This window comes from Myotis nattereri, assembly GCF_964212035.1.
Source record: "Myotis nattereri genome assembly, chromosome: 2".
NCBI classification, from domain to species: domain Eukaryota; kingdom Metazoa; phylum Chordata; class Mammalia; order Chiroptera; family Vespertilionidae; genus Myotis; species Myotis nattereri.
In genome coordinates, this window is record NC_138076.1 from 158049466 (window position 1) to 158069077 (window position 19612).

At 40.1% G+C, this 19612-nt stretch overlaps 1 pseudogene across 1 annotated transcript; it reads right to left on the bottom strand.

Annotated features, from left to right (window-relative positions):
* Positions 1-2290: 2290 nt before the first annotated feature.
* LOC308513900 (small ribosomal subunit protein mS31-like) lies at positions 2291-17651 on the bottom strand (annotated as a pseudogene). The gene is made up of 3 exons: positions 17563-17651; positions 2756-3228; positions 2291-2539 (listed from the first exon to the last, which is right to left on the bottom strand). The product of its transcript is annotated as a small ribosomal subunit protein mS31-like (transcript).
* Between the last annotated feature and the right edge of the window lie 1961 nt (positions 17652-19612).

The window sequence follows — 19612 nt, forward strand, 5'->3', positions numbered from 1 at the left end:
TGCAAAGCATGGTTAATACCATTTTAATTAGCTAGTTATTAATAATAAGAACGGATCAAAGAAAAGACCAGATATTATAGGCATGTCATTTGGGCAGCTTCACTAGGAAGCTATGATTTCACACTCCCCGGGTATCCAACAAAGGGAAGAATAGACACAAGCCCAGTAAAAATGGGGTGAAGGGGGAAGGTACTTGCCTGTTAATTAACCTGGGGACACGGATGGTTGGCCAGAATGGGCATGGCCACTGCGAGCATGCAAACATTTGGGAATACATCATCCCCTAAACAAAGGAGTTTACTCTCTTGGGCTCCTGGGACTCTTGTTCCAGGTAAGCTCTTTCGCATTCGCCCCTATGGCCCACGGCCATGTGGATCCCACAGACAATGGATTGATGGACTGCAGCCAGAAACACAAGCTAACCTAGCCTGATGCTGTATTGAACTAAGAAAATATGGAAAGGGAACTCTGGCTGGCTTTGATTTTGGCTCTCCTGAAACCCCACCTATAGTTCTTCTATGACTAGACTAAGCGAAATGGGACTATGGAAACCCAGGGGTGTGATTCCATAAAAATAAACCTTTCTACTATATCTCAGCTTCCAGTGCAAGTCTCAGAAAAAGCCTTTTCTTGGGATATCACAAGAACTCCACCCATAGCAGCAACCGGGGGAGACCAGGCACACTCCCCTCTGATAACGTGGTGACTAGAGAGAAGGAAAAGACTAACTCTTTTTTAAGGTCATTTAGAAGAAAGGACAATTGATAAGCATTTGAAGAACACGTAGGCGCTTGCTTGTGCAAGAATATCAGAGAGGGCTCTCACTGCATTGAGAATGTTGCAGTAACTGGGATGAGAGAATGGGGGGAAGTGGCCTGAGATGAAGCTATGGAAAGGTCAGTGGGAGCCAGGTCAGGCAGAATTATCTTCATTAGACCAATGAAAGAATAGAGTCACGCTGGAATTTTAGATTCATTACTCAGGTTGTTTCTTGAGAATGACTTTGGGGGCAATAATACTGGAGGTAGAGAGACTTGTTAAGCATTATAGCATTCTGGCTGAAATGTCTGAGTCTAAACTAGGATGCAAAGAATGTCTTCAATAAAAGTTCAGGGAAGGAAGAAAGAAGGGAAGGAGAGTGAGAGGTTGGGAAAAGGGGAGTGAGAGAGGAAGTCGAATCTTACCCTCATTTCTCAGGAGGAAACAAACGAGTCCTGAGAGATACAAGTGTTTTATCCAGTCTACAAAGCAGCAGCTGAGAGCTTCCAGCCCAGAGACCCTTATATGGGGGAGGGGAATTCGAATTACAGCATTAATAAGAAACTTGAAAAATAATAGCATCTGCAAAATTTTTATTGTCTTTGCTGACTTATTTAAAATAGTAATTTTAACCTCAAGAAAAGCATGTGTTACCGATTGGAATGTCATGTTACTGGCAATGTCTTTGTACATATTTTCCAAGACTTCATGGAGTTGGCTTAGGTTTTTCTTTCCTTAGACTGAAGCTCATGTTTGCTGAAGTTCTGTTGCAGTACAATGAGGTTCCTCTTCTCATATGTCTATGTTTTTATGTATGTTGTGATTATTATCAAAGTTTTTCAGGGTTATAGTTAAATTTTTCAAGATTATAGTTAAATTTTTATTTCTAAACCACCCCCAAAACTCTCCAAAAGGTAAAGTACTACAGATGTCTTGTAAGATAATACATTTTAGCAAAGCTAAGTGTTTGTTCACATTTTCCAGAACATTTACATCCAAGAAGAACCAAATGGGGATACATTTCCTCATTCTTTACTCATTTAAACACCATTTGAGTTAAACATCTTCAGTTCAATGAGGTTAAACTCTTAAAAAACAAATGTGTTATGTTTTATAACCATGCTACAGAATTTAGAACTGAATTGAAAACAGTTGGCTTGTCACAGCCTATAGCAATTATGAAATTGATGCAAAGTTAATACTATCATAATTTCCAGGTTTCTATTTCTGTCAGTGCCAACACCATTATTTTGGTCTCCTGAACTAAAATCTTAGACATCATTTTTAATTCTGCCCTCTTTTTGCCCATTATGAATAAGTTACTAGTAAGTCCATTTGCAACCTCATATAAAACTGCCTTAATCATCTTAATAGTAATTAATCTCTCCATCACCTATATTCTCTTTTTTTCCTAGTAAAGTTATTTATTTAGTTATAATACCAATCTCCAAGAGCTTGAAATAAAAATCTCCATAGTCTTCATTTGGACCATATGTCACTTTCTTTTAGAATGTCTTTCTTTTTCTTTTTTTTAATTAAAATAACCTTTAAACCACTCCATGTGTTCTACTTCCTAACACTCAGATATAGGTTTTTGGAAAGGCCACAGGTCACTTACTTCATCAAGGGGCAAATTAGCCCTTGTTTTGGAAAATCCTTCAGGTATTTATCCAGAAATATATGAAATTCTAAACCATCATCATCAAAACTGCTTCATAGTTAATTGGGAACTCCCACAGTCTCCCCTCTTTCGTCCACTGGATCATCTCTTCAAAGCATTCTGAGCCCTGACCTCAGTGGATAGAGCGTCGGCCTGTGGACCAAAGGGTCCCAGGTTCAATTCCGGTCAAGGGCATGTACCTTGGTTGTGGGCATATCCCCAGTGGGGGTGTGCAGGAGGCAGCTGATCGATGTTCCTCTTTCATCAATGTTTCTAATTCTCTATCCCTCTCCTGTCCTCGCTGTAAAAAATTAATAAAATACATTTTTAAAAAATTCTGAAAGGACTCTTCATTTATTACAGCTAACCGCTTAGCAAATTCCACAGCCCAGAGTGAAGGTGCTATTTCAGGTGCCTCTTCAATAGCTGCCTTAAGATAAAAAGTACTGTCTCTTTGCCCTGAATATATTTTCCCTAAAACCTTTTCTAAGATCGGTAGTCTTATCCCAACCAACATAATTATCAGACCCTTCATCAAACTGAATCTGATGAACTGGTTTTGTTCTAACTCTAGCTGGGGCACATCTGGCAACTTTCATATGTGATATCATGGCACTGAATCCAACGGTAGGCCTTTCTTCCTGTTTCTGTGCCATTGAGTCTTCCTCATGCTGCTGGGGCTGCCTGAGCAACTGGTTGTATGCTTGTCAAAAGGGAGAGAATCTGCAACAGCAGATGCAGCGGCCACCAACTCAGGACTCGGTGGCCCTGTTCTCTTCTTTGGTTCATGTCCCGTAGGTTTTTGAAGCCTGCCAATTGTAGCCTGCGAACTTCTAAGCCAGTGGTTCTCAACCTCTGGTCCTTTAAATACAGTTCCTCATGGTGTGACCCCAACCATAAAATTATTTTCGTTGCTACTTCATAACTGCAATGTTGCTACTGTTATGAATCATAATGTAAATATCTGATATGCAGGATGGTCTTGGGCAACCCCTGTGAAAGGGTCGTTTGACCGCCAAAGGGGTCGCGACCCACAGGTTGAGAACTGCTGTTCTAAGTGATCTTCTGTTGGGCATCTTTGTGGTTTGTACATTTACTGTGCTTAATTCAACTGCATGCCCTTGATGATACTTAACAAGTCTTTTTTTTTATTATTTTTGTATTCTCCTTTACACTGCCTTGGTTCTCTGTCTCCTTGGAAATCTCATGAGTTGGAATGGACTGTCCATCTTTCCTACTAAGGATCATGTTGTTAGTGTCAAAATATTCTTGGATATTATTTTTTGTCCTGACCTGTCTGAGTGTAACACCTAGTAGCACAATCGCAGCCATGGATACCTCTGGGCCTCCAGAGCACAAAGGTAGGCAGGACAGGGGGACAAGAGGTAGGGTCACCAACACTCTTAGAAACATTGCCCAGAAATATACTGAACTGCCGACAGTAATAGCATGTCATCTCCATCACCTATATTCTCTCTCTCTCTTTTAAAAATCTTTATTGTTGAAAGTATTACATATGTTCCCCCTTCTCCCCCATTAACCCCCTCCAGCCCGCCCCCGACCCCCGCCCCAGGCCTCACCTAATTGTCCTTGTCCATGGGTTATGCATATATACATACAAGGCCTTTGCTTGATTACCTCCTGCCTACCCAACCTCCCCCACCTTCCCTCTGACATCCACACTCTGTTCCATGCTTCCATGCCTTTGGATCCTCTCTGTTCATCAGTTTATTTTGTTAATTAGATTCCACATATGAATGAGATCACATGATACTTGTCTTTCTCTGACTGACTTATTTCACCTAGCATGATACTCTAGGTCCCTCCGTGCTGTCTCAAAGGGTAAGAGATTCTTCTTCTTTACTGCTGCATAGTATTCCATGGTGTAAAAACACCACAGCTTTTTTATCCACTCATCTACTGATGGGCACTTGGGATTTTTCAGGTCTTAGCTATTGTAAATTGTGCTATTATAAACCTAGGGGTGCGTATATTCTTTCTGATCGGTGTTTTGGGTTTCTTGGGATATATTCCTAGAGGTGGGATCACGGGGTCAAATGGCAGCTCCATATTTAATTTTTTGAGGAAACTCCATACTATTTTCCATAATGGCTGCACCAGTCTGCATTCCCACCAGCAGTGTACTAGGGTTCCCTTTTCTCCACATCCTTGCCAGCATTGTCATTTGTTGATTTGTTGATGGTAGCCATTCTGACAGGTGTGAGGTGATACCTTATTGTCATTTTAATTTGCATCTCTCTGATGACCAGTGACTTTGAGCATTTTTTTATATGCCTCTTGGCTGTCTGTATGTCCACTTTGGAAACGTGTCTATTTAGGTCCTTTGCCCATTTTTGAATTGGATTGTTTTTCTTCCTTTTGTTAAGGTGTATGAGTTCCTTGTATAATTTGGATAGTAAGCCTTTATCAGCTGTATCATTGCCAAATACGTTCTTTCATACAGTGGGCTCCCTTTTGGTTTTGTTGATGTTTTTTTTGTTTGTTTATTTGTTTGTTTGTTTATTTGTTTGTTTTTTGCTGTGCAGACGCTTTTTATTTTGATGTAGTCCCATTTGTTTATTTTCTCCTTAGTTTCCTTTGCCCTAGCAGATGTATTCTTAAACACATCACCTATATTCTCTTAATGCTTTTGCCCAGCTGAGATTATTCTAAATATTAAATTATATAACCTGTATGTTACAGTTAATTTAAAACACAATGTTAACATATCCATTAAACATCACTCTATAACATTAGGGCTATTAAAATATTCTTGCATGTTTAGACATTTGATTGTTTTCTTTAAATAATAAAGTAATAAATACTTTGGGGAATAAAATCTTTCTTGTATTTCAAATTATAATCCCAGGATAGATTCTAAGAATTGTTTGCTTATTTATTCATTGTTTTTATCCTCACCCAAGGATACTTCCATTGATTTCTTAGAGAGAGGGGAACAGAGGGAGAGGAGAGGGAGAGAGACACATCAATTGGTTGCCTCCCTCACATATCCCCACAGTGGGCAGGGACAAATCCGCAACCATGGTAGGTGTCCTTGGCTGGGAATCAAACCCATGACCCTTCGGTCCAGGGTCGACACTCTAACCACTGAGCAAAACCATCCAGGGCAAGAATTGTTTTTATGAGATTAAAGGATATGTGGCTGAAACCGGTTTGGCTCAGTGGATAGAGCGTTGGCCTGCGGACTGAAGGGTCCCAGGTTCGATTCCGGTCAAGGGCATGTACCTGGGTTGCGGGCATATCCCCAGTGGGAGATGTGCAGGAGGCAGCTGATCGATGTTTCTCTCTCATCGATGTTTCTAACTCTCTATCTCTCTCCCTTCCTCTCTGTAAAAAATCAATAAAATATATTAAAAAAAAAAAAAAAAAAAGACAGATGACTGGGCCTCTTTCAAATTTAAAAAAAAAAAAAAAGGATATGTGTATTTTAACTATTAATTAATAGTCCAGTGTTTTTTTGTTGTTTTTTTGATTTTACAAAATAGTTCCATGATGTTATACTATATTCAGCAACACTGTTCCCATTAAATTTTGTGATCTTTGCTAATATGATAATAAGTATTTTCCTATGAGTTCATTAATCACATGTATTTTTCTTTTATAAATAATTTTGACCCTTCATTCATCTTTTGGCAGTTTTGATGTTTTCTTATGAATCTATGTGAACTCATTACATATTACAGAAAAAATTCTTATACTTGCTGCAGGTTTTTCCCCCAAAGTATTGTTTTTTGTTTACAAGTTTTATGTACACACACACACACACACACACACACACACATTTTTATTTTAGTGCTATTAAAATAATGGATCTATTTCTTTGTTATTTTTATTATTGGCATTGTTTCATTATTAATGCAATATGGGCATATTATAGGAAACAGAAAATGCTGCAATATAGAGAGAAGAAAATAAAAAATCAGTGACAGTGCTTATAGTAAATTACTAAATAAAAAGATATCTCAACCATTATACCACAATGATGTTTTCCCCATAACTTGCAATGCAAATCCTATTTTTATCATTTCATAAAATTAAATATTTATACTCCATAATGTACTTAACCATTTTCTACTTGGGTCATTAAGGTTTTTAGTATGATGAACAATGTGTCAATAAATATTTTGTACATGAATCTTAGATCGTAGTTTTCATTGTATTTCTGGGATACATTCCTAAAAGCTAAACTATTGAGTCAAGGGTTATAAACACATCAGGACTTGCCAACTTGCTTTCCAGGGTGTTAATTCACTCATCCACCAATGGTATCTAAGAATGCTAATACTGTTTTTAAAAGTCTGTTAGTTAAATATGTAAAGATGTTTATGTTATGCATATTATTTGGTTATAATTATGTTGGGCACTAAATAAGGTTTTTCGGCTCCAAATTCACAATTCACTACCCGGCTTGGAGATGCTGACTGGGGCTAGGACTCTGCAAACTATTTCTCTTCAGCCAGCAGTTCCCTATTGGATTCTGTGATGAGGGCCCTACAAGGGGACTGCAAAACAGGAGAAGGGAGAATAGAGACTTTCTCCTTGCCATGTGCTGCTGCCAGTCTTCCCAGCCTGGGCTTCTTTCCCTGGCAGCAGCCATTGATCCCATGTTCCCTCCACACTCCCAGAAGGACACATTGCTCTCCGTGGTGCCAGCACCCACGGGGCAGTCACTCTTCTCAGAGGTCTGGATCTCAGTTCCCTAGGATCCTCTTGTAAACTTCCTGGTTGTGAAAACACCATCTCTTCCCTCTGTTCCTCCAGCTCTCAGCATGCTAGCGCTCATGCAGGTACATCACCATCATCTCAGAGAGTTCCATTGGAACGAGCTCCACTAGTTCTTGAATCAAAGGTCAAGCTAGGGCAATAGCTCTGCATATGACAATCACTGCAGGAGCTTTCTCAAACTTCCAAAGCCCAGGCCACACCCCAGGTCAATTGAGTCCAAGTCTCTAGGGGTAGAAATAAGCATTATTATTATTATTAATAATTTATTATTTTCTAAGCTTCCCAGGTGATTACAGTGTGCAGACAAATAACCTAGGTGTTGGTTTAAACAAAATGACAGGATAATTAACATCATATCCCATATAATAAAAGAGAAACATGTAAATTGACCACCCCTTCACTATGCTCACCAGCTCAATCAGGAGTGAGTATGCAAATTAACCCAACAAAGATGGCAGGTTAATTTGCATACACAGGCACGGGGCAGAGAGCAGAGCGGGAGACCTGGTGGCTTGGAGGACTTGATGGAGACAGAGCAGGAAGGGAAAACCAAGAGTGTGGGGAGCACCAGGAATTCTGGGAATAGTAGTTCTGGTGGCAGCCCAGGACCTGAAGTGGAAGCCCAGAGCGTGGGGAGCACCAGGAATGCTGGGAATCATAGTTCTGGTAGCAGACGGATCTCTTAGACACTAGAGCAAAGTGAGTCTGGAGCAAGTTACTGTTGCAGTGAAGGATGGAGGGAAAGCAAAGGTGAGAGACATAAGTAAAATCAGAGTGTCTAGGAAAAATTAAAGGAAAGATATCCTAAAACTTCCAGGAAATCTGCACCAATGAAGCAAAGAAAAAAAGTGCCTCTATTATTCTGTGAGCAACAAACCAAACTGAGTTGGGGGTCTCAGACAATTCGCTCATATGACAGACAGAAATTCACGGATTGGAAAGGGCTCCCCTGAGGGCTCTCAGATTGGAGAGGGTGCAGGTCAGGCTGAGGGACCCCCACACCCCCCAGTGCACAAATGTTGTGCACCAGGCCTCTAGTATTCTTCTATAAGATTGCTACAAGAGACTAATCACCACTCTCCCCCTCTCTTAAATCCCAGCTGCTGATAACCATAGAAACTGCTTTTATCTTTTTAGTGTCTGGGCTACCTACATTTCTGTCTTTGAGTAAGGCCTAGAAAGAAAATGCATTCCTTAAATTCATTTGGTGCATTAAAGAAAACTCTTCATCCTTCTTGGAAAAAAACAGTGCTAACAGGTATTTTGGTTTCCTGGTGTGCAGGTTGGTTTGTTTAGAATGGCTTATAAGTGGCATTTAAAGGCCCTGAAACACCTGCAGTGCTCCAAAAAGTGTGAAATTCTTTTCTGCTTTTGTAAACAGTAGAGGAAATATCAGGGCATCTGAAGTTCCTGCTGAACGCCCCGCCATGCTAAAGGGAAGGTGAGCTGACTGACTGGGCCAGAGTTGCCTGCTGGCCGACAGGATGATGTGATAAGCATGGCAACGCACTCATTTGGTAAAAGAAAATGTACATTTTTGTTTGAATTACTTGGCAAAGGCTAATTTCTGCTCACGAAAAGGTTTGAATGTTTGGGAAACAAGAAATCAGGATGCAGAGTGTCTTGATTTGGTTTTTGTGCTTCACATTACTCCAAATGAAAGGAGAATAAATGCAAAGGGAAGGGAAGGAGATGAAAGCAAAAGGGCAAGCTGCAGCCTTCTTCCATGTAAATGAGTTATTCTTCTTAATAAGTCCTGTTCCTGCAAGTAATTAGCTGAATATGGAATCTGAATGAATGGGTAATGCTAAATAAAATAAGAATTGACCCCAGTCCACAGCTGTTTGTTGAAGTGAACCCTGTAAGAACCTCTCAGGGCTGTGGCAAAGTCAAATGCATAAATGGTTCAGCTCAGCTAATTCAAAGCAAAACCACAATGCTTGTCTCAATTATCAGAATGTTTCAGTAGAAAATTATTTCTCTTGTGTTTTCCACTTCATTTGCATGTACAGCTTAAGATAATGTATTCACAGACACATCTCTTTTCTTTATACATTTCCCATAATTTTCAGAGAGCAAATATTTGAGGAAAAGAGAGCCCACAGCTTATCTATATTGTATTACTTGTCATTTGTTTTTTTTTTGCATTGGAGGAAAAATGCTGCTCAGAGTGTGTTTTCAATTTGTTTTGTATCATCCGTATATTCACTTCATTTGTTCAAAATCATTTAGTAAATTTTTACCATGAGCTAGGTATCTGGATTGCTTTCAGGTATAAGAAATGAATAATGTATGGATTAAGTACGGTCATTTATTGAGACTATATATATATATATATATATATATATATATATATATATATATATATAGCTAAGTGACAGACCATATGTCCATCTGACCAGCTGGCTGGTACATATGACATGCACTGGCAATTAAAAAATAAATATTGACTCACACATGTGCAATGCAGATAAATCTCTCACAAGAAAAAATAGTCAAGCACTCTGAAAGTGTTTTTAGTTTTAATGTGGTATACAGGGAGGTATCAGAATAAGTTTAATCAATTTATTAGTCATTGTTTTTATCAATGTTTTTATATCATGTTGTTATTGTTTATTCATTAATCAATTTATATATTATTTTCATGTACATTTTACTAATTGTCTTTCATCTCTGACACTTCTATTATAGAGAAAGGGTGAATAGCAATATTAAATATTTCTTCTAATTAATGTCCTTTCAATGTGCACGAATCTGTGCACTGGGCCATTAGTTAATTTATGATTGTTCTCTCTCTCTTTTTCTTCTTTCCCACTCTGCAGGGAGTAGCCAGACACATAGCATTGCCTTGCCTTGGGGATTTTGTTGGTCGTGGGTAGCGTAGTAGCTGCTTCTTTCCCAAACTGAAACGGTACCACTTCTATGGGTTGCAACCCCTGGAGGGGCACAGACATGCAGTGGATGCATCAGAAAGGTCCACTCAGGAGACAGAAACCACATAGTAATTCGAACAAAGACATTTTAATATAAAGAATTATAAAATGTAACAATGGAGTAACTGTAAAAAAGAAAGGAGAATGCTAAGGCAGGAATCTGCAAACTTTTTCTGTTGAAGGGCCTGATAATAAATATTTCGGGCTTTGTGGACCATTAGGTCTCCGTTGCAACTATTCAGTTATGCCATTGTGGCATCAAATATAAATAAATGAGCTTGGCTGTGTTCTGATAAATCTTTATTTATAGAAACCAACAGCAGGTCGAAGTTGCTGACTCCTGTTCTAAAGTATACCTTCAGGCTGCCAAAGAGAAAATCACAGGTGCAAAATGGCGTCACTTGTGCTAAAGCCCATGATACCAAACCTAGAGTTAATACCTGATCTAATTGTTGCTTCCGCCTCTCCAGGGAACATAATTTTAGTCAGTCTGGGATTTTCTGGTCAAGCACCAGGAAGGTAATCTGTCAAATGGGCCTTCCCCACCTCCCACAGAAAGAAACCCTTTCCATTTCTTTCCACTCAAAAAGAAGATGCCTGGTCTAAAAATAACTTTTTCTTCTCTTCTCTTCTCTTCTCTTCTTTTCCTTTCCTTACCTTTCCTTACCTTTTCTCTTCTCTTCTTTTCTTTTTTTTTTTTCTGTTTTATTTCGCTAATAGCACCCTTGCCTCACCCCTCTTCCTATAAAAACCTTCCATTTTGGACACCCACCCATAGTGCCCTTCTTGTTGCTAGATGGGATGCTGCCTGGCTCACCAATCGCTTAATAAAGCCAGCTAGTCTTCACATTTACTTGGTTGAATTTCCTTCTTGAACGGGCCTGAGGGAGAGAACCCAAGGGAAGAACAACCTGGAAAGCAGGCCAGCTCCCTAGAGCTGGGAGCCAGACCTACCGCAGGTGGCGTCCTTGGGCCCTCTGGATGGTGACGCTGGTTGCATTGTCCTGGCCAGAGCTGGTGCGCGGGACAAGCAGAAGCAGCCTCGGTGCTGGGAGCCCACCTACTGGCAGGCCAGTGGGAGGCCTGGTGCACAAAAGGTCCACACCAGGAAGGTCAGTGGATGGTCACCAGGCTGAGACTGAGGTTCTGAGTCTGTCAGAAGACAGCACATGCCGGGTGCACGTACGGAACAGACCGCCTCTAGCAGCAAAGCAGACAGAGCTGAAGCCAAAAAACTGACTGCTCAAAGGACCCAGAAAGATCAACTCCTTCTTCCTGCAATGTCCCTCTAGCGCCCTCTACTGACAACTTTAGCACTATGCTTGCTGCAAAGCTGGTGATAAAAGTATAGATTGAGAGAAGAGACCTAATAAACTCATAATCGTCACGATGCAGAAGAATTCTTAATATCAATCAAATCCTACTATGGAACACGCATGCATCTCAAACCATAATTTCAGGTGGACATTGTACAATTCTAAATATTTTATTTAGCACCCAACTTCTCCCACTGCTGAGTCAGCGAGAAACTCAACCCCCATTTGTTTGGTGTACCCAACCTCTCCAAGCTGTGTCAAGAGGCCAAGGGATTGGGGAGAGAGAAAGCATCTGATCCTCCCACTGTCTGTCCACATAGGTTTCCATGGAAAATGTCCTGTGCGTCTGCCTGCAGAGCTGTTGAGCTCTGGCGGCACTTCCTTTGGTTGTGGGTAAATTGGTTGCCAAATTTCCTCAACTCTGTCCAGGATTGGCTCCACATTTGCTATCATATTTTGAAATTTTGGATCTATGTTTTCAATAAATGTAAACAAAATTTATAGACTGGGAAATCTTTGCATAAACACATCTATTTTCATTTTTAAAAATAAACACTTTTCAGTAGACTGTGGGAGACTTTGGGAAAATGGCAAGCCTAAATAAATCTCATTCTGGAATCAGTAGGTGCTAGATTACCTGCTTCCAGTGCCCTCCTCCACAGCTGCCCCCACACATGACTAATAGGAGTGCTGCCCTCACAGCCACAGCAACATGTTCAACTTTTTCTCTCCAGTTAGCCTCATATTCACCGTGCCAGACGAGGTAAATTGAGCTCCCATAGGAAAAAACCCAGATTGAGAGTCAGACCAGAACCCCTAGAAACAAAGATCCTAGTTACCTAAATACAGAATAACAGCAACAAGAGCCATATGAGGGCATGCTTTCTATGTGGCAAGCACCGCCCTAACAGCTTTACATGTGCTAGCTCATTTAATCCTGATAGCATGCCTATGAGGAAGATAGTTATTTTCTCCATTTAACGGATAAGGTAACTGAAGCACAGAGAGGTTTGGTGACTGGTCCAAAGTTAAGTGGCAGAGATGCCTGACATTGAAACATCTAAGCTTTAACAGTCTTCACAGGTAATGCATTTTTTTTTCAGTTGTATTGAGTTATAATTTACAAAATTGTATAAAGTTTATAATACTTCACAGATTATTTTGATATGAAAATAGGATTGGAAATCAAGTATTTGAGCTGTACATTTAATGGTATTGACCTTACATTCATTTCTACCAATATGATAGAGTTAATTGACTTTTTAAAAAAATTTTACAAAGTCATACAGATGGAAAAACAGTGCTAATTCAAGATTTCACAAAATCTTACCTGTAGTACTTGTTTTTTTCTAGGTTAAAAATAAAATGTCCATGATGATTTTCTTCTTACGTTTGGTATCCCCATAGGTCTCCAGAGCTTTCTAGCTGGTTGTAGCAACTCATGTTATTACATGCGTTACCTGAAGCAGAATATTTGGGAGGTGTTAGAACTGAAGTCTCTATGGACATTCTTGAAGCCAATGTTAATCAACAGCAGTATTCCAGGAGCTATAATAGGTGTCCTAGGATACTGTGTCATATATTCACACACATATGTGTGTGTGTGTGTGTGTGTGTGTGTGTGTATATATATATATATATATATATATATATATATATATATATATATAAATAAATATCTTGTGCTGCTTAATGAAAGGGATATGTTCTAAGAAATGTGTCATTAGGTGAGTTTGTCATTGTGCAGACATCATAGAGTGCACTTACATGAGCCTCCATGGTGCAGCCTACTATAAGCGGTTCTCAACCTGTGGGTCACGACCCCTGAAAATACATCCTGCATATCAGATAGTTACATGATGATTCATAACAGTAGCAAAATTACAGTTATGAAGTAGCAACGAAAATAATTTTATGGCTGGGGGTCACCACCACATGAGGAACTGTATTAAAGGGTCGCAGCATTAGGAAGTTTGAGAACCACTGAATCTAGGCTATATGGCAGGGGTCCTCAAACTTTTTAAACAGGGGGCCAGCTCACTGTCCCTCAGACCGTTGGAGGGCCGGACTATAGTTTAAAAAAAACTATGAACAAATTCCTATGCACACTGCACATTTCTTATTTTGAAGTAAAAAAAGCGGGAACAAATACAATATTTGTATTTGCATGTGACCCGCGGGCCGTAGTTTGAGGAACCCTGGTATATGGCATTTGCTCCTAGGCTACAAACCTGCAGAGCATGCTACTCTCCTGAACATTGTAGACAATTATAATACAATACTAAGTGTTTGTGTATGTCAACATAAAATGACACCATAAATATACAATATAAAATATTTTTTAAATAGTACACCTCTACAGGGCACTTGCCATGGACTTGCAGGTCTGGAAGTTGCTCTGGGTGAGTCAGTGAGCGAGTGTTGAGTGAATGCGAAAGTCGAGGAGATTACTATACACCACTGTAGACTTTATAAACACCATACACTAGGCTACACTAAATTTATAAAACACCATGAGATTAAAGCAAGCACAAGAGAAAATTATGTGATTAAGAGACACAGTAAACAGAAGATGTATGAGACTGCTGTCAGCATAACATGCAGTACTATTTTACTGCAAAGTTGTTGGGTTTTAATATGTAGAAAGAGTACACTCTAAAGTAATAATAAATATTATAGTACAGTAAATACATGAACCAGTAACAGAGTCATTCATTGTCATTATCAATTATTATGCACCACACATAATTGTATAAGTCATGCTTTTATATGACTGGCAGTACAGTAGGTTTGTTTACACCAGCATCACCACAAACACGTGAGTAATGTGAGCTACTACCTTACCATGGCTACAATGAGACGAGGTGATAGGAAGTTTTAGCTCCATGATAATGTTATGGGACCACTGTTGTATATGTGTTTCATTCTTGACCAAAATGTCAGTATGCTTATGGAGCATAAGTGTATATATTTTCAGATGTATTCCACAAGAGTAAAATTCCTGCATTATCCCACTGCCCAATTTCAAAATTGAGCAATAATTGTTCCATTTTTAATAAGTGGTAAATCTTCTAAAACATTAACTCTAAACACCATATTGCCTCAGTTGTTATTAAATGATACTTTTTTTCTACTTTTAAACCAAATAGTAAAAAATAATATATAAATAGTAGATAATATATAAAAAATAATATAGTAGATAATATATAAAAAAATAATATATAAATTATTTTTAATGCCTAGTTCAAGATGTTATGCGTTTAAGGAAGAATATAGATATGTTAGAAGGACATTTGGGATGGTTTTACTTTCCAAAGATGTATTTTTCTCTAACAAAGGTATTCAGAACAAATTAATCACGAATCTTTAAATGTGCATATATTACACTCAATTATGTATCAAACAGCATTTGCATACAACCTCTAATCAAGCACAAGAAAGCAAGCTCAATGTAGTCACCACTATCTTGGTGTCTATTAAGACACACAGACCATAAGCAGACAAATACAAAATTGCAATAGCAACTGATCAAACCATAATTACAAAAGCTGATATGACCCATCCCAGTAAACCATTCATAAATTAGTAAATGGTAAAAAAAAAAAAAATACTGATTTTATGGAAACTGCAATAAATGAAATAAGTAATTTTGAAGTGTTAATCAAAGAGAAGTGTGTGTGTGGGGGGGGTGCCATCAGCAACACAGAGAAACAGGAGTTCCTCTGCTCACATCCCAACTCAGCAACAACGATATGAGAGCCATCCAGACAAAAGTGCCTTTGTGGAAGTTATGGGATCTCGGTAGGAGACTGTGAAACCCTCATGAAGCCCAAGACCAAGGAGGCCCATTTTAAGAAGGCAGGCCTATGCCCTGGTAGGCTCACCATCTATGGTCCTGGCTGCAGACCCAGAAATAGCCCTGTGCCCCTCTGGCCTCAACTACTGCTGGGGTCCAACCCCAGCAGGTCCAGGGGTCCCCAAAGGTGTGGACAGAGTCTGTGAAGAAGGAATGACACGGAGACAGCATTCAGTTGATCAGCAGCCTAGCCAGGATCTCTAGCCAGGATCTCCAGCCAAGTTCTGGTCTGGATCTCCAGAGAGGTTCTGCTGTTTATTGTCTTGTTACATCCGTATTTATACCAGTTGATTTTAATCCTGTCAATTTCTATTGCAAAGGTTAGGGCGTTTCTTATCTCCATTCCAGGGAGTAAAGATTATGTAGCTTAAGCATGATTGTTTGTAGTTAAAGTGATTAACTACCCGCCTGGCACTTAGTTAAGGAGTTTTATCCCCTCCCTGACTTCAGGGAAAATTCCCTACCTGGGGAAACAACCTTTCTCAGAGAGGTGACCTTGGTTAAAACACACAGTGCTAAGGGAAGCAAACATATTAAGAACAGTATGTTATATACGCCAGGTCCCTTGAAACATATGCTGTGCAGATGTTTCTATCCTGCAGCGACTGTGTCAAGCAGCAAGGATGGACCAGCTTCCGGCAAATTCCCCCTTTATTATTTTTTAAATGATAGCACATGCAAATCAGTGACCACCTCTCAGATTGGGCCGTTTAAAACTCGAAAGAAGACTGGCAAGCAATGACAGTGAGCATAACTATAAACATAGTGGATGGAGTGCACAAGGAGCCCCATTCCTATAGAAGGTTGCCGGCCTCTTCAGTCAAGGGATTACAGCTGTCCTCAAGTTGTTGGTTTGATTGTCTTTGTTGGTCTGGCTAGCGGGTGGCATCACTGGCGACGGGCTTCCCGAAGCGTCAGCGAGTTGAAGGGCTGCATCAAAGGGTCCATCAGGTTGATGGTGGTGTCGGTGTCCTATTTGCCGGAAGCCGGTCTATCCTTGCTGCTTGACACAGTCGCTGCAGGATAGAAACATCTGCACAGCATGTGTTTCAAGGGACCTGGCGTATATAGCATACTGTTCTTAATATGTTTGCTCCCCTTAGCGCTGTGTGTTTTAACCAAGGTCACCTCTCTGAGAAAGGTTGTTTCCCCAGGTAGGGATTTTTCCCTGAAGTTAGGGAGGGGATAAAACTCCTTAACTAAGTGCCAGGCGGGTAGTTAATCACTTTAACTACAAACAATCATGCTTAAGCTACATAATCTTTACTCCCTGGAATGGAGATAAGAAACGCCCTAACCTTTGCAATAGAAATTGACAGGATTTAAAATCAACTGGTATAAATACGGATGTAACAAGACAATAAACAGCAGAACCTCTCTGGAGATCCAGACCAGAACTTGGCTGGAGATCCTGGCTAGAGATCCTGGCTAGGCTGCTGATCAACTGAATGCTGTCTCCGTGTCATTCCTTCTTCACAGACTCTGTCCACACCTTTGGGGACCCCTGGACCTGCTGGGGCTGGACCCAGGCAACAACTACAGCCCTGTCTCACCTTGATCCTGCCACCGGCCCCATCCACCCAGGGACCTGGGAGGAGTGACAACCACCTGTGCTCACCGATCTCAGTCCTGGCTGTGGGCCCTGAAGTCGCATGTAACCTGGCTCCAGCCAGTCCTAACTGCCTGGGACCCGGATGGAGACGTACCCATTCATGTCCCCAAGGCAAGTTCACCAACACTGGCCCAGCTGCAGATCTTGAAGCAACCCTATAATCTGACTCCACCCTGCAAAGCCATGGTCCAACCAAGTCCTGTCCACCCAGACACCTGTAGGAGACATGTTCATCAGTGCCCCCAGAGGCAGGCCCCCCAATATTAGTGGGACTGCAGATCCTGACATGGCTCTGCGACACTCCAGCCTTTCAGGCTCAGACCAGGAGCAGTCCATTCTGCTCAGGAATCTGGTGGGACACACACCTATCTGTGCCTCTGAAGGCGGGCCTACTCTCCTCCATCCAGCTGCCAATTCTGAAGTAGCCCTGAAACTCAGTCTAGCTAGCCTCTCGCAGCTGCAGTCTGGGGCTGGGGGCCAGGCTTGCCCACCCAAAGATCTGCCCAGCGATGGAGCCCTCACATGAAACCAGAGGGAAGCACAACTTTCCATGCACCTGGACATATACAGATGCCTTAAATGTAAATTCTTTATAAACTAGCTTTCTATAATCTTAACCATGACAAGATTGCAACCCCACACGCAGTCTCCCACTGAGAAGCCTGAACAAGCTCATTCACCTATCTTTCCCATCACCATCATATCCAGATGGATACCAAGTTGAAGTTATGTCTCGGAAATAACTCTTAAACAGGTATTCTTTTCCCATCTTTACTGCTTTTCAATTCAAACCTGCATCCTATCTCCCCAGAACTGTTGCCATAGTCGCCTGATTTGTTCTGCTTAAATTTCCCACATTACTTCCAGAAATAGTTTCGTAATATATTTTTTTAATTTAGAAAATAAAACTAACCATCTCTCTTCCAACTTTAAAAACCAGAAAGCTTTTATTTCTTGTTGATTATTGAATGAAGACCCCAACTTTTTGGTTTAGCAAATAAAACTCTTTACAATCTGGTCCACTCTACCTTTCAAATCATCTCCCCCTCCTCCCTCTCCTGACTTATTGAAATGTTCTTGGGTCTTAGACACACAGATCTTTTCATAATCCCGCCCCTGGGTAAGTTCCCCCAACTTCTAAAACACTCCCTCCCACCTTTCTCATTTGATAAACTACAACGCATCGCTCAATACTCAGATCGGTAATATGTTAATCCTCAGTGAAAATTCTTTGGCATTGTTGGAAAGATGCTTTGCACTGGTCTATCTGTTCCACGGGGCTTTGTTCACAAAGCTTTAGTATTATTACACCTTGATATTACAACTTATCTATTTTTATTGGCTGCCTAAAATAGACTGTGAGCTCAAGAGCGGAGTTGCTAGTGCATTTATTTTTTTAAAATGTCTCCTCACCTTCACCTGCAATGGCAAAATATTTCTCCTTGATACAGTAACCCGACCTCTGCACATGGGCCACAAAGTTTCAATCGCACTGTACGTGCGCGCCCGCATGTGGTATTTTGTGGAAGAGCCACACTCAAGGGGCCAAAGAGCCGCATGTGGCTCGCGAGCCGCAATTTGCCGACCACTGGTATAGGGAAACAAATACCCTAACAATGAACGCTAGCAGACAGTGGAAGAAGAGGTTGTGTGAGGAGGTAAATTGCTTTCAGAAAAGGAATTTAAGTAGAGACAATCATTTGTCCCAAAATTTGTCAAGGAGATTGAGGAAGAAGGTATTTCTGAGGTCACCTCCAACAGTAGAATATATGAACTCTACATCATATAAAACTTTTTTATCTTCCCTTTTTCCCCCCTTTTTCTTTTTTCCCCTCTCTTTTCTTACCAGAGTTCCAAGAGATTCAGCTAAGGATTACTGAAACAGGGAATATGCTTCAGTTAACTCATCTTTATGTCCTTCAATCAAACTTGTTGCAATAAAAATGCAGACTTCAGTAGGGATGGCTAGATAAGTGAAAGTTGACTGTACCCACTAGTGGAATACTAATCCACTAGTAAATGCAAAGGGTTAAGATATGTCTTCCTAAAGGACATAATTTACTAACAAGAAAAGAATGGATCTATGAAGAAAAGTTTAAGATATTTATTTTGATCATTAACAAAGTTCTTAGATTAAATGACAAATTCCTTTTTCATGCCTGACTTGTACACAATATTTTCTTCCTAAGTATTAGACATAGGAGGGAAGTCCCATGAAACCATTCCTATAATATTTTACAAAGTGAAAACTGTAATAAGTTATTGGGGGAAATTAGTGTTTAAATAGATTTAGCTTTTACATAACAGTTGAATTATTTAATTGTCAAGCTACTTTGAGTTCATTTCAAATTAGTGCTAATTGGTATGGCTTTGATATTCTCCCAAAGAAAAACGCTCGTTAATTTTCAATGTGTGCCACAATAAAGAAATATTTCAGAAATTAGATCTGCAACTAGATTTGTGTGTGAATCCTCACATAGTCCAACATGGCACTTTTCCTTTGTTTATGAAACACTTGCAATATTGTCATGTTACATTACCATGAAAATAGGTCACATTGTATTTTTGAAATGGAATCACATACATGAGAAATTGGACACCAGGAGGATTGAACCCATGAATAAATGGTTTATCGTGCATGACTTCAAATGGTAAGTTTAAATGATGCTTAGAAAAAACACTCATTTTACACTCATTTTACCTCCTTTGTCCAGTTGGAACTTGCATTGA